This window comes from Mauremys mutica, chromosome 1 (assembly GCF_020497125.1).
Source record: "Mauremys mutica isolate MM-2020 ecotype Southern chromosome 1, ASM2049712v1, whole genome shotgun sequence".
Classification (NCBI taxonomy): Eukaryota; Metazoa; Chordata; order Testudines; family Geoemydidae; genus Mauremys; species Mauremys mutica.
In genome coordinates this window covers 114,392,621-114,407,444 of record NC_059072.1, presented here as the reverse complement: position 1 = coordinate 114,407,444, position 14,824 = coordinate 114,392,621, and the positions used below count along the sequence as shown (strand labels likewise).

General features: G+C 47.0%; 1 protein-coding gene across 1 annotated transcript in view; it reads right to left on the bottom strand.

Annotated features, from left to right (window-relative positions):
• BPGM (bisphosphoglycerate mutase) overlaps positions 1-5,914 on the bottom strand; it is a 48,907-nt gene extending 42,993 nt beyond the window's left edge. The window contains exon 1 of the mRNA XM_044992122.1: positions 5,833-5,914. The gene's annotated coding sequence lies outside the window, so the exon portion shown is untranslated. The remainder of the gene's footprint in view (positions 1-5,832) is intronic.
• Positions 5,915-14,824: the final 8,910 nt, after the last annotated feature.

Genomic DNA, 14,824 nt, shown 5'->3' with positions numbered 1-14,824 from the left:
CTGGAACCAGCCTCCAGAGAGAAGACTGCGTTCGCCACACCCACGGGCCTATACCAATTTACCCAGATGCCCTTCGGCCTCCATGGGGCCCCGGCCACCTTTCAGCGCCTAATGGACCACCTCCTCCAGCCACATCAGAACTACGCGGCCGCCTATTTGGATGACGTGGTCATTTACAGTCCTCGGTTGGTAAACCACCTAGAGAGGGTCGCAGCCATCCTGAGGTCCCTGCGGAAGGCCGGGTTAACAGTCAACCCTAAGAAATGTCGCATCGGCTGTCAAGAGACCACATACCTGGGGTATACTATCGGGCATGGACAGGTAAAACCTCTTGTCGGCAAGGTCCAAGCCATCGCAACCTGCCCCCGCCAGCCACGAAGCACCAGGTGCGCCAGTTCCTGGGGCTGGCAGGGTATTACAGACGGTTTATTCCCCAATTCGCGGCGATTGCCGCCCCCTTAACGGGGCTCCTGACAAAGGATAGCCCGCGGCAGGTGAAATGGACCCGCGAGTGTGACGAGGCCTTTCAGACACCCAAGACGAGCCTCTGCAGCGAGCCGGTCTTGTACAGTCCTGATTTCCACCAGACATTTGTTTTACAGACAGACACCTCGGAAGTGGGACTCAGGGCCAACCTTTCCCAAGAAGTAGAGGGGGAAGAGCATCCGGTTCTTTACATCAGCCGGAAGCTGTTCCCCCGAGAGAAAAACTATGCGGTGGTCGAAAAAGAAGCCCTCGCTGTGAAGTGGGCCTGTGAAGCCCTGAGGTATTACATCCTGGGAGCCCCCTTCACCTTGGTCACCGACCACTCTGCCCTCCAGTGGTTGGGCCGCATGAAGGACCATAATATGCGGCTGCAGCGGTGGTACTTGGCCCTGCAGCCCTATGCCTTCACTGTGCGTCATAGGGCCGGGAAGGACCACGCTAACGCGGACTTCCTCTCCCAGCTGGGGGGGATGGAAGGGGCTGGCCCCGCTGCATGGGAGCCAGCCTTGAGGGGGGGGCCGTGTAGTGAGGCGGCCTGGCTCCCGGCCGCACCCGAGAGAGAGGAGCCAGAGCAGCCGCCACAGTGGGCGGAGCCACTGCCGCCTGTCCCCGCCCCCCAGAAGTCAAGGAGCGGGACAGGAAGTATAAAGACCCGGCCCCAGCGCTCAGTTGCTGCCCGGCGGCCGGAGAGGACAGACGCCCCTGACCGAGCTCCTGCTGGACCGAGCCTGCCCCGAGCCCGGTACCCTGAGGAGGACTGGCCGAGCCTGCCCCGAGCGCGGTACCCCGAGGAGCTGCTCGAGCGTCCCCCCGACCGGAGTCCTGAGGAGCAGCCCGAGCGAGCCGGCTCTCAGCACGGCGAGGAGCCCATGGTGTGGGACCCAGCACTGGACATCAGTACTGAGCAGGTACCCATGGAGGGGGAAATGGAAAGTAGCCTGGGGGTAGCTGACCCCAGTCTGGCTACAGCAGACTTTGAGCCGATGTCGGTGTGTTGCGGTCAGGACCCCACCGACACAGCAGCAGACTAACTGCCGCTGTTAGGGCCCCGGGCTGGGACACAGTGGAGTGGGTGGGCCTGTGTCCCCCCTGCCACCCCACTCATGGGTGGCAGTCTCCCCCTCACACCAGCGCTGAGACATAGAAGTCTGCACTTACCTGCTGTTTGCTCAGCTCCTGCTTAAGGACCTGAGCCCTGAACTGCTGGTGTTTGCTCAGCTCCTGCCCAAGGACCTGAGCCCTGAACTATTGGTGTTTGCTCAGCTCCTGCCCAAGGACCTGAGCCTAGAACTGCTGTTTGCTGCCCTGCCCTGACTGAGGGCTTGGGCTTACATTACTGACTCTGTGTGCTCAGCCCCTGCCTGAGGGTCTGAGCCTAGAACTGCTGTTTGCTGCCCCGCCCTGACTGAGGGGTTGGGCTTTATTGACTGTTTATTTCTGCTCAGCCCTGCCTGAGGGTCTGAGCCCTTGGACCTTCGGAGACTGAACTGCTGATTTAGGCCGTGTAGTGACGCGGCCTGGCTCCCGGCCGCACCCGAGAGGGCCGAGCCCCCCACACTGGACTCTTACAGGGTGGTTTTGGGTACATGTCGTCAGGCCCTCCCCCCTGTGAAAGCAATGGCAAAAAATCATTTCTCACCTTTTTTCCTGGGTTACCTGTGCAGACGACATACCACGGCAAGCATGGAGCCCGCTCACTTCACTGTCACCATATGTCTCCTGGGTGCTGCTGGCAGACGCGGTACTGCAGTGCTACACAGCAGCAGCTCCTTGCCTTTGCAAGTTAGCAAAGACGGTTAGCAGCCGTATTGTACCATCTGCTGCTGTCTCCTGGTCCTGGCCGGCCTCGGTGAGGTCAGTCACGGGCTCCTGGACATAAATGGGAGTGACTCCAGGTCATTCTCTTCTTTAAGTTTCATCTAAAGGAAATTCGGTCCTTCCTGGAATATCAGGCAAGCCTACCAAAGAACCACAGGGCCGCCCAGAGGGGGGGGGCAAGAGGGGCAATTTGCCCCAGGCCCTGAGCCCCACAGGGGCCCCCACCAGAGTTTTTCGGGGCCCCTGAAGCGGGGTCCCTCACTCGCTCCAGGGTGCCCGGCAAACTCTTGCGGGGCCGGGCGCAGGAGCTTCTGCCGCTCCCGGTCTTCCCCGGCGGGGGGGCCTTCCGCGCCGGGGCGGAAGGACCCCCCGCTGGCGAATTACCGCCGAAGACGGAGTGGGACCCACCGCCGAAGTTCAGCCCGGTCTTTCGCGGTAATTCGGCGGTGGGGGGGGCCCTTCCGTTCCGGGACCCGCCGCCGAAGTGCCCTGAAGACCCGTGGCGGGGGCCCCCCTCCGCCGCAGAATTACCGCCGAAGACTGGGCTGCGCTTCGGCGGCGGGTCCCGCTTCGGCGGTAATTCGGCGGCGGGGGGGTCCCGCCGCGGGTCTTCGGGGCACTTCGGCGGCGGATCCAGGAACGGAAGGGCCCCCCGCCGCCGAAGACCCCGGAATCCTCTGGGCGGCCCTGAAGAACCAGAGAGGCAAACTGCAGCTCCAGGTCAGAGCCCCAGACATGCCGCTTCTATGATGAGCTGCATGCCATTCTAGGGGGTGCCCCTACAACTACTCCACTTCCCTCCTCCCCCACCCCTCCCGGGCCACCTTGGCAGTTATCCCCTCATTTGTGTGATGAATTAATAAAGAATGCATGAATTTGAAACAATGACTTTATTGCCTCTGCAAGCAGAGATCAAAGGGGGGAGGGTGATTGGCTTACAGGGAAGTAGAGTGAACCAAGGGGGCAGGTTTTCATCAAGGACAAACAAACAGAACTTTCACACCATAGCCTGGCCAGTCATGAAACTGGTTTTCAAAGTTTCTCTGATGTGCAGCACACCCTGCTGCACTCTTCTAACTGCCCTGGTGTCTGGCTGTGCTTAATCATTTTGTCTTTTAGAACGGAGTTCTGATAGCATGGATTCATCTCCCCATACAGTGATCAGATCTAGTACCTCCCGTTTAGTCCATGCTGGAGCTCTTTTGCAATTCTGGGACTCCATGGTCACCTGTGCTGATCAGCTTGCCACGCTGGCCAAACAGGAAATGAAATTCAAAAGTTCCTGGGGCTTTTCCTGTCTACCTGGCCAGTGCAACTGAGTTGAGAGTGCAGTCAACAGTGGGGGGAGGGATAATTCAGTGGTTTGCGCATTGGCCTGCTAAACCCAGGGTTGTGAGTTCAATCCTTGAGGAGGCCACTTAGGGATCTGGGGCAAAAATTGGTCCTGCTAGTGAAGGCAGGGGGCTGGACTCAATGATCTTTCAAGGTTCCTTCCAGCTCTAGGAGATTGCTATATCTCCATTTATATTTATTTATGTCCAGAGCATTCACAACAGAGCCTTCTGGGATGGTTCCTGGAGGCCAATACCATCAAATTGCATCCACACTACCCCAAATTCAACCCAGTGGGGTTGATTTCAGCGCTAATCCCCTCATCAGTGAGGAGTACAGAAATCGATTTTAAGAGTCCTTTAAGTCAACAAAAATGGCTTCATTGTGTGTAGGGGTGCAGGGTTAAATCCATCTAATGCTGCTAATTTGACATAAACTCAGAGTGTAGACCAGGGCATAGATGCACACACACCCCAGAAGGGGAAAAGTACAGTGACCTGGCCAGAGGGCCAAGCCACAAAGCAGGAACAGTTGAGTCCTGAAACTCAAAGTCAGAGTGATGGAGTGCAACCACAGGAAGGGGCAGTGGTCTGGCAGAGCTAATCCCTACATGCAGCCAGTAGGAGATGTTCCAGCAGTGAGTGCAGCACCTTGTGACAACTACTTTTTAAAAATTCATCTATGTGTGAATATGTTAAAATCAGGCCAATCTCATTTGAAACAAAACAAAAAGCGAGTGAATAAACTGTCAAACCAGCCCTGCATTAGTTAGCAGGATTGCAGCTCTAATATTTGTAGGCAACAATATAAATTTCATTGTATCATCTCTTCTACCAAACAGTAGACTAAGGAAAAAATAGATACATTCAGTGAGACTCACATCCAATCACCATTGATATTTGCATGTACATGTTAGAATTTGAACCCAAATCTGGAATTGAATTTCAGCGGTGAGCCCCCATCTCTGGGGCTAAAACCTCAGGTTCTTGCAACTCTGACCTTCAGCGGATTAATAGTCTTGACCCAGATGCTGATTCTGCCATTTGAGCTAATCTCTAAACAATACACACAGGGTGAAACCTTGTCCCTGTTGAAGTCGATGACAAAGCTCCCACTGATTTGAGTAAAGCTAGGATTCTACCCACCACTGGCTAAATTCTTCTTTCAGTTAATCTGGTGTAAACAATTGGGAATTCCACTGATTTCAGTAAAAAGAACAGGAGTACTTGTGGCACCTTAGAGACTAACAAATTTATTTGAGCATAAGCTTTTATGGGCTACACTGATTTCAGTGTAGTATTTCCAGATTTACATCAACATAACTAAGAGCAGAATTTGTCTGCGCAATATGAGACTAATGGTCTTATTGATTATAACAGCTAAGCCCCAGAAACACCCATATCTTAAATCAGGTATGTTCCTGAATCCAAACGTTAAAATCGAGTTCTAGTTTCACAATTATTCCTATAAATATAATATAAATTCATTGCATCATGCATTCATGGAAGGAGGTCATCCTTCAGTCTATTTTATGCATGCCACAGGTATTTTTTGTCAGGCAGTATAAATACATTTTGGCACAAGGCATCAGTTTAACTAAAGTTAACCTTTGATTTAAAAAAAAATCCAATCATTTTTAAAACCTTAGTTAATGCAGTTGAGACATATTTCAAGTCTGAGAGCTTCCAAAAGAAAATTTCAAATAAATGGGAATCTAGCTAAATTGTTATTACCGTTTAAACATGAGACTAGGGATTTTCTGATTTATTTAAAACATCCTTAATATTTACCGAGGCAGATTTCACAGCATATATTTGTAAAACTTGGACAAGTATGCAGCGTTGTTGCAGCTGTGTCAGTCCCAGGATATTAGAGAAACAAGGTGGGCGAGGCAATATCTTTTATTGGGCCAACTTCTATTGGTGAGAGAGAGGTAGTTCTAAAGTTACCATAGAAACTTCATTCTACTGTGAAAAAGTCCCCCAGAAAATATCTAAGACATTGCAACATATTGTGGTAAATGGCCAATGCTATTGTGGTGGGTCCCATGCTTTTCCTTGGTGTGGTGGGTCAGGGCTCCGCTCCTGCCCCTATTCTTGGCCTCCACAAGTGCCCTGGTGGGGGAGAGAGAAGCAAAGGGCCCCAGGTTTGCCCCCTACTCTGGTCCCAGCACTTTCAGTTTCACAGGCTTCTTACCCTCTTTCCCCTTGAGCAGGGTTTCTCTCGGCTCTCTATGCTGGGGGAGTCCCTCTGTCCTCCCTGGGCAGGGTTTCCCTTCCCTTGGTACTCTAAACCTCTGGTCAACACCAGTACATCTCCAAACCAGGGTCAGCTCTCCTTCCCTCCTCCTGTCTGACTGAAGCAGGGGTTTTCATTAGGTCTTGGGCAGGGCCTTAACCGGCTCCAGGTGCTCTAAAGTTGCCAGTGTGGTGAAAGAATGCAGAATTGGAGACATGACAAATAAATACCTGTATATAATGCAGATAACAGGGACTCAGATAGTAGGGTGATGTGTGTGGAATAAGACCCTCATTCCAGAAAGCATTTAGACACAAGCTGAACTTGAAGAATTGACATCAATGAGATTTAACCATGTGCTTAAATGCTTTCCTGAATCAGGGCCTATATGCTTAGATATTAGATTCCAAAGCAACTGCAAGACAGTCAGTATAAAATAAGAGATACTGTAGTCCAACACTATGGAAAAGTGAACTAATTCAGGAAAACCAACATTCACCACCAATACCAAATTGTTGCCCATTTTTTTGAACCAGAAATGGAACCATTTTGAAGGGTCAGAGGTGTTAGCTTTTTTTTTTTTTTTTACATTTGTTGTTTTGCATCTCTATATTTCCAGTGCCACAACACTGAGAGTGAATTTATTTCAGTTGTTTTTGACAACTTTTTTTCTCTGAAAAACATCCAGACGTCAGTAAAGACTGTCAGAGGCTTGATAAGCTTAAAAGGGGCTTCTCTGAGCAAAGAAAGGGAGGAGATAGTGTTGAGTCTAGACATAAGTCAGCAGAAAACAGACTGGAAAATACTGATATATTGTTGCTGTGCTCTAATGCTAGAATCTGGGCAAATAAAAACAAAGGCAGAAAAGAGAACTCCAATGAAATTTGGTGACAGGGGTGGCAGATGGGGAACCCACAAAGGACAAAATAGGGGCTTGTCTGCACTCATCTCTCTCCACCACAAAATAGTGATCCATTATGGAGAGGGTTATTTAAAAGTTTGCTTACTTTAATATTCCGACAAAAAGTGGAAACTGGGTTAAATGAACTTTCTGGCAAGTACGTATAGTACTGTCCATGGATTTATTACAATATTTTCCCCTGAATGTGGTCAAAAGCACAGAAGGTGACCTTGCATGTCAATGAGTTTTCCTATGACAGTGCTCCGACACAACCCCTGTAGTAGAGACAGCCTGATTTCAGAAACACAAGTAGACAGCAAGGGGCTGATTACTGTGTATTTCATATGCACATGCTTTTGTACCTGTTACAACTGTATGTTAAACACAGCAGGCCTGATCCTCCTCACGCTAGTTTTATACTGTTGTAGCTTCATAAGTGTCATAAATGCTAACTATTACAGTTATTAACACTTAGCTCAAGTGTGAGAGAATCCTATAGATTCCCAGTCACAAGTCACTCGCCCCAGATAAGATGTTGAATTGAGATCAACCCAATGGATCTATCTGATAGCAAAATCTGTCCAGTATGGTTTTGCCATTAGTAAGAAAATATTTGCAGAAATCCCATAATCTGATTTTAAACACTCAATTCATTTCTGGAAGATGAGCTACTGTATTGTAATGTAAATGAGGACCATATAACTATATACACTAAGGTTTTCTTTAGGGAGATACCAATAAAATGTAGCCTATCCTGTCTCACTGAGGATCCTTATGTTTCAGACCCTCTGGAGAAATGGGAGATGGTGCCAATATTTGTATGCCAACCTGTAATCAGACATGGGAAGGATACACCCTTGCATGCACAATGGCTACGTGAGTGAGAAATCTCTCCAATGTCTAAATGCCACCCCACAGGATACGCTAGACAATTCACAGAAATCTGGGACTTCTTCCTTGGCCACATAAAGTCTACTGAAGATGATACAACAAGAGGCATCACCACAAAGTGGCAAATAGTTACATATCCACACACTAAAATGCTGGTTCATATGTATGCCAGTGCCAACTGTTCCCTCTAGTTTTACAGCAGACCCTTGGTCACTGTATGTTATAGTTAAGGCTGCAAAACAGCTTCCATTATAACCATCTGTTTGCATAACTTCTCAAACATTCACCTTTTGGGCTGATACTTTTCGTGTGTGCCTATGACCCAGATTATTTTTTAAGATTGAGCAAAATATTTAACTTTTTTGTGTTCAATAAGAGTGAAAATCTTTTTTCCCCTTTGTAAAGAAGTTTCTAAAAACAGACTGAAGCTGGGCATGAAAATATTCTTCACTGAGGACAAGAGTCTTTGCTTTAGTGTGAAAGACATGAGTTTGTTTTTCATAGAGTGATGAGCCTTGGAAAACTGCAGCTGAGCACATGCAACAGAAAATTTTTGTTATGTTGTGTGCACATCATTAGACCTGCACTGTGCATGAATATACATCTGGGATGAACACACTTTCCATTTAGAGTCCATGGCAGTTTGCAGGGTTGGCCAGATGTTATTGTTGCATTTCAATTTACATTGTGTTCATCAGATACCTATCACCTTGGTATCCAGCTCACCCTTCCACAGAAGCAATTAAGAAACAGGATAAGGCATTTGATGCACACATGCTAGTTCTGCAGGACCTGTTTTGCTCACAGTGCTTGGCCAGGAGACATTAAATGAAGATGTTAAGTGATCATGAGACTCCCCAATTTGCCCAGCTCTCTTATTTATGTTCAGAATGTTTGTTTCTGGACTGATCAAAGGCCTGATAGATCCTGCCTTGCTCCCCTCTTCCAGCAACTAATCACATGCCATCTCTGCACAAGAAAGTGGAATTAATATAATGACATCTGTTTAGAAACAGATGTCGTTAAATTATTGTAACCCCTTTGTCTGGCACTCTTGTTTTGGTTTAAGGGTGCCTTACATAGCCTTAGCATAAATATGTAAGGAATAGATTTAAGCTAAATCAGTATAAAACACTCAAGCTGAAACAATTGTCTACACAAAAGAGTTGCACCAATTTAACTAAGTCTGTTTCTAAATAACCGCAATGAGGATGACAACATGAGAGTGCTTTAAAAATAGTGTAACATTACAGCACTACTACTATAGTATACCACAGTGGAATCCTGATTAATCTGATGATCGTTTGTTTGGCATGTTTCAGGCTTCCTGGGAGCACAGGTGCTGGAACTAGGGGTGCTGCTGCACCCCCAGGGCTTGAAGTGGTTTCCATTATATACAGGGTTTACAGTTTGGTTCAATGGCTCTGAGCACCCCCATTATACAAATTGTTCCAGCACCCCTGCACAAGGGGTTCTATAAATGAATTCCACTGCCTTACCTGAACTAGGAAATTGCTCTCTGCAGCCTTTGGGGGCTTACGGGACTTCAAGGCTACAGAATACTCAAAAAGGCAAAACAGCAGCAACAAACCCAAAACAAAAGCCCCACTTCCATCAGCAACGGGCTTGAAGATTGTACCTCATCTTATCAGATACATTCCTGGCCACAGTGATATATGTAGCAACCTCTAATCTTGATTGTTGCAATTTATATTTAGAAATGAAACTACACTCCCAAAAAAGGCTTCTGATACCAAACACATCAGCCCATCTGTTTCGCAAAACTATCAGCATGAACACTTCATTACAGTGCTCTGCTCTCTTCACCGATTCCTCCTTGAATGCAGAATACAATACAAGATCTGTCTTACTATTCAAAACCTTCCATGGGATTGGCCCATGAGGTAACCATCTATCATGAGCTTCCATAATAGCTATGTTCCATCAGCACAATGAAACTGGGGAGGCTTTGTGACTATAGGAGACAGAACTTTCACAGCAGATGGACCTAAACTGTAGAACTCATTCCTGGAGGAGATAATGACCATGGGCCTGACCACTTTCAGAACTAAATAAAACCCCCATTTTTTAACTTAGCCCTCTCAATCACAGGTGCAGGGATTCTGGGAGTATGGCAGCACCCTCTGGATTGAAGTCCTTTCCATCATATACAGGGTTTTCACTTTGGTTCAGTGGCTCTCAGCACCCCAACTATACAAATTGTTCCAGCATCACTACTGTCAATAAGTGCTTCAAACTCACACAAACACACACTACAAGCTGGGATAGACAGTTATATCTTTTTAAATACTTGATGTGTCTAGATTAGATCTGGCTGAGAAATTATTTTTTCTCCATGGAAAATCGATGTAAACTAACATTTCACTTGAATCAAATTTCATTTAAATGTTTCCAAATTTTTACCAAAAACCCAGAAATTTTAGATGAAAGCAGATTTTTCAAAATTATCTGTTTAATCAAAAAGCTATTTTCCATTTAAAAATAAACACAACATTCTGATGGGAAAATTTTGGCCAGATTTAGTCCAGACACAACAGTGATGGGATCCATGTAAGGGAGATGAATTCAGGTACCAACAGACCTTCATTGTTAGTCAGTGAACCAGGGTAATTCTAGGGAGAAAACTTAGTAAGCAAAGATTGTTTAACCCACTAAAATGTCGAGTACATCTAAAATGCATCTTGCACTTCTTATGTGCTAATATCTGTAGTCAGCCAAACCTCAGCTTGGGCTCAAACAATAGTGTCTTTGAGTGTCTTGCCCCAGGTTTCCTACAGGAGCCTCACTCCTGGACAATTGCACTGTTCCCAGTACAACTGTACTGTTCTGCTCAGTCCTGGGCCTTTTTAGAGCCCAGTGTACAGTCTCTAGCTCCTAGTGGTTCTTCTCAGGAAACGCCATAGGTCACTGGCTGGAAGCAGCCCTCCAGGGTTTTTGCTCATACCAAGCAAAGTAGCATCTGCCTGCCTCAGATGGGGAGCAGTTGAAGGAAAAGGTTAGCAACTGCCTCAGGCTGAGCTCCCCTTGTTACTGGAGCTCACTAGCAGCTCTCCTGTTCCTAGAAAAATTCTCTTGTACCCTTCTGCTCTGTGGCTAGTCTCATCCTTTACGTTCTCCTTCTCCAGGTGCAAGACCGGTGCAACCATTTAGGCGACCTATCTGGTCGCCTAGAGCGCTAGCATTTGGGAGGTGCCATTTTCTTCGGCAGCGACCACGGCGGCTGGATCTTCAGCTGCCCCGGTTGCCGCCGGCATTTAGGCGGAGGGAGCTGGGGCAGGGGAGCGCAGGGAGGGCCGCCTGCAGCAAGTAAGGGGGGGCGTGGCACACAGGGAAACTCCCCACCCCAGCTCATCCCTGCCCCGCCTCCTCCCCGAGCATGCTGGGGCGGGGGGGTGCCTCAGGGCCGAGGGTGGGGGATGGGGAGCAGCTGCAAGGGGGGCACCTCAGGGCAGAGGGGGGAAGCTGCTGCGGGGGGGCCTCAGGGCGGGGGTTCTGGGACGAGGGAGGGTGCAAGGTGGAAGTTTCGCCTAGAGTGCGAAACATCCTTGCACCGGCCCTGACCTGGTGGAGAATGTTCTGCAAATGCTCTTAATTGGTGCTGACTGAGTGCAGAAATGCCCATTAGTCTTTCCACCAGAGGGACGTGGGCATTTCCCATCAGAATATCATACAATATTTGCAACCAAATCTGATGAAAAAATACATTACACACCACAGGGTACCCTGAAAACAATGATGTTTGAAACACAGACTTTTGTAAACTCAGATTTATCTGAAATAAACAAAAATAATCCATCAGAATTTAACAGTGGTTTCTTGCATTTTATTTTGTCTTCTGTTTCAGATCTTTCTCTAGATGTATTCATTTCCATTTTTCAAACCTAATACACATTAGCCTCTTTGAAAAAACTTATTTCCAGGTCACACCTAATAATTGCTTACGGGGCATACTGTATTTATTTCATGTTAGCAAAATCATTCAGTAACTTGCCTCTACTGCCACTAGAGGTCAGGCAGCACCATCAACAGGAACACAGTGCTATCTGCACAAAGTGGAAATAGTCTGTAAGATCCTCAAAATTATGGGACTGATTCTTCTCACTACACAAAGTCACTTTCAGCTGTGAAAAGAGAGCCAGCTCCTTGCTCCCATGCCGCTGGGTTGAACTAGTCCATCAGACGGAGGAGCCTCACAGTGGGTTTAGCCTGCCACTGGAGGATTCCTTTGGTAGGGTGACCAGATGTCTCAATTTTATAGGGACAGTCCCAATATTTGGGGCTTTGTCTTATATAGACACCTATTACCCCCCATCCCCATCCCGATTTTTCACACTTGCTGTCTGGTCACCCTATCCTTTGGTATGGCAGAATCCCTGGGTAGTGTAGAGCCAGCACAACAGCTCTTTGCTACCACCCCAGCACGGCACCAAGGATAGAGAACACCACTTCAGGGGGCAGCCAGGGTAGTTGAGCACAGCCAAAGCACTACTACACTCTGGCAATTCCCTGCTGCTGGAATAGCCCCTTGGAGTTATTGCAAAGCCCAGCACAAATTAGAGCAGCTCAGTTGGTCCCAGGATTGTGGGGAGAGTGGTGGCTGCGTCAACCATCTCTGTCCCTCTTCCCTGGGATTTGCACCAAACAAAACCTGGCCAGATCTGAGGATTGCATGCAGTGAGCAACACATTGGGGTAAAATGCTGCCATTCATATCTGATAGCATTGTACACCCATTATGAACTAACTTTGAACTGGAGAAAAATGACAAAGGGGCAGGGTAATGGAGAATCGACCCCCAAACCTGACTATATGATAATGTTGCATTTTAAAATGGTAATGCTCAAAAGTCAACTTTTATCATAAGATCATTAACTCAGACTCATTTTACCTCCTCCATTTTGGCACCAGTGCTATACCTTGCTTCCTTTGTTTCCTCCACTCTGGGGGCTGGCCAGGAATATAACCACCCCAAGGGCAAGTTTTCCGAAAAATCTATAATGTTGTACAATCTTCCTATTAAAATAAATTACGAGCACTCTCCTCAAAGAACAGCAAGTATAAGTACTTTTCAAAAAGTTCTGCCATCAGTTCTCTTTTAACAGTACCACGTAAAAGAAAATATTTAGCTACTGAAATCAAGATAGCAAAAACAATACATAAAACCCTCAACAATCCATGGTCAGAGTTAGGTTTGTTGTGCTTTGATCACATATGCAATTCTTTATACATAAGAGGACTATTTGTTGTGAGAGTAGTGCAAGATTTATGATGTCCTTAACAATTCATTTCTTTGTATTTACGTACTTTGTGTCTGTACATCCAGCGAAAGTTAACTATACTGACGTCACTTTGCTTTTAAAATAAACAGTTTTGCTTTTGTCTTGGATTTAGGATCAAAGCCGAGTACCATTAAAGTCAATGGCACAACTCTCATTAGTTTTGATAAGACCCATAGTTGGCCTGTAGGCCTTGATGAAGCAAAGCATTTAAGCATGTGATTAACTTGAAGTCAATGGGACAACCAAGTTAAACATCTGATCAAGTGCTTTGCTGAATCAGGATTTTAGGGCCAGATTTACAAAAGTATTTAGGCACCTAAAGTTGCAGATAAACATCTGGGTGTGTGTGTGTGTGTTTACAAATATGCCTACATGAGTTAAGTGCCTAGCCCCCAAGACTTTTGTCAAAGTTAGACTCAGGACTCAGAATTTGTCAGACCACTCTGTTTTATTAGCACAGCGCTCTGCTAATAACACCCAGATAATGTGAGCACCATGCAAGATACAAACTATCTTATTTATACAGATAAAAGGGAAAGGAAGCAGAATCGGATAAGTTTACCTGGGCTAGGCATGCATATCTTATTTCCTTACTAACTATTACCAATCTTCTGTTAATGTTTTGCCATTAGCACCATTGTATATGCCTAATGTTTCTTTTCCTGGCACCTGTATTTCAACATTTCTTATTTCTGCTTAAAGGTACATACAACATTTCTTTAATCCATTCTTATTTTTACAATATAATTCATTCTACTTTCACACTTTCAATAGGAGTTAGGTACCTAAGCTGCTTAGGTGCTTTTGGAAATACCTCTAGGTGCCTATCCGCATCTTTAGATGCTTAAATACCTGTGTAAATCTAGCCCTTAGTCCATAAAAATGTAGGTTTTTCTGCAAAATCTTGCCACTGCCATTGATTGTAGAGTGGAACTTTCTTCCTCGTAGTGGCAAGAGGCAGAGAGTGAAATAGCTAGAAGTGGATAATTATGTCTTTGAGAACTGTTAGCCTAAGAAATAATGGGGACCATATCAGAGGCTCCCAATTTACATTAATCTCTGCCAAGTGATACCCTTGGGAAAATGCCTGCTGGTCTCCAGCCTCCTCAAGATGGGCCTTACAGCTTGTGAAATCTTTGCAGTAAACAACTCTGCTGCAAGCACTCCTCCTGGGGGCATTCTGCGCCAAAAAATTAACAATTCTGTGCACAATATTTTACAATTCTGCAAAATTCGGCAAATTTTATTTGTCAAAATAACACTACATAATCACACCAGTTTCAATTATTTTGCTAATATATTTCAAAATACCTGTCAGCAAGTATACCTGCAATAATACAGACATATAGAAAAATTCCCACAGGAGTAGAGAGTTAAAGAAACCCCTATGACAACCCAGTTTCTGTTTCTCTGCCCTCTTCCCTCCCCCACCCAGAGCTCAGCCGAGGGGCCAGACACACACAATCCCTTCCCCCAGAGATCAGCCACAGTGCCCCCCCGGCCAATACACCCAAACCCCCTCGCCCCAGAGCAGTTGCAGGGCCCGCTGGCCCATATACCCACACTCCCTTCCCCGCCAGAGCCTAGTTGCAGGGACCTCTAGCCCAGGTACCTGCACCCCCTACTCCCCAGGGCCCAGACACCTGTTCACCTGTCCACCTCCCCCCTGAGCCCAGGGATCTAGAGGGAGAAACAGCCTGATGCTTGGTCCCAGGTTTGCATGGAGTTCCCTGTGCACCATTGTCTCCTTCCCTCAGGGCGTGCAGGGAACTGCAGCTGCCAGGAACCCTCTAGCTCCCTCCCCCTCCACCTGGCAGTGTCTTCTATGTGCAAGCTGGGCTCTGCCAAATTCAGTAGCC